Raw genomic sequence first — 1,290 nt, 5'->3', positions numbered from 1 at the left:
CAAGCTAATTGGATTTTGATTCCACCTAAATTACTTTTACAAAATCAATCTTTTGGTCAAAGAAGAAACAAGTAAGTAAGATCCAGAACTGCAACTCAGATATTTAAATGACACGGTAACACAAAATCAGCAGTTTACTTGAAAACATATTGATAGCTATTCCTTAATTATTGATTGTGTGTTTACAAACCTTATGGAAAAATATAACAGATATACCTGGTAAATGCATAAACTCACCAGATGAATTAAACTACATTTTAAAAAATGACTATGTGTATGTGATGGAAAAAATATCAGGTCACCAAATAATACATTTTTATTAGCATCCTTCACAAAGAAATTAACTAATAAATTCATTCAAATTTGTGTGTATATAGAAAACAGTCTCTCTAAAAATAGAAAATTGACCTATGAACACTCTAGTTCCATATATATCAACCATCCTGACAAAAGCACCAATATTTTTTATGAACTTTGAATTGAAGCAAAATGGTGTGATGATGCTGTTTATTGACATGACTTACTAAATTTTTCCACAGAAAACAATCAAAAGCTAGGGTCTGGTGCTGTGGCACAGCGGGTTAACGCCCTGGCCTGAAGCGCCGACATCCCATATAGGCACCGGTTCGAGACCCGGCTGCTCCACTTTCGATACAGCTCTCTGCTATGGCCTTGGAAAGCAGTGCAAGATGGACTAAGTCCTTGGGCCCCTGCACCTGCGTGGGAGTCCTGGAAGAAGTTCCTGGCTCCTGGCTTCGGATTGACGCAGCTCCAGCCACTGCTGCCAATTGGGGAGTGAACCATCGGATGGAAGACCTCTCTCTATTTCTACCTCTCCTCTCTCTGTATAACTCTGATTTCCAAATAAATAAATAAATCTTTTAAAAAATCAAAAGCTAAACTAAAGAACAGTCTATTATTTGGATTAGCCTGGAAAGAAGAGTATGGTTTGGACAAAGGATAAGAATAAAAATTAAGTGAAAATGTGGATAATTTAATTGGTACTGCATAAAATGTACTGCACTTGATCTTAGCCAAAAGGCTGAGAAGCGATCACAAAATGTACTAAAAGAAGAAACAGCAGAGAAATAGGAAAAGTGACTAGAGAGTCACTTCAATGGCCAAAGATCTGATGGTAGATGTCATAACTGAAGAAAAACTAATTAGAGGAATTTCTAAAAAGGTGATAGAGCAGGATTGACAGAAGTTAGGCATGAGAGAGATTGTGGAGGCAACACTGATAAAAATTGAAATCTAAATGAATTTAGAAGGTAAAAGAAATAAGATATG

At 36.2% G+C, this 1,290-nt stretch overlaps 1 pseudogene; it reads right to left on the bottom strand.

Annotated features, from left to right (window-relative positions):
- Positions 1–955: 955 nt before the first annotated feature.
- LOC127493772 (U2 spliceosomal RNA) lies at positions 956–1,054 on the bottom strand (annotated as a pseudogene).
- Positions 1,055–1,290: the final 236 nt, after the last annotated feature.

The sequence above is a fragment of the Oryctolagus cuniculus genome, chromosome 7, assembly GCF_964237555.1.
Source record: "Oryctolagus cuniculus chromosome 7, mOryCun1.1, whole genome shotgun sequence".
NCBI classification, from domain to species: domain Eukaryota; kingdom Metazoa; phylum Chordata; class Mammalia; order Lagomorpha; family Leporidae; genus Oryctolagus; species Oryctolagus cuniculus.
The sequence above is the reverse complement of the archived record's forward strand: the minus strand, read 5'-3'. Positions and strand labels throughout refer to the sequence as shown.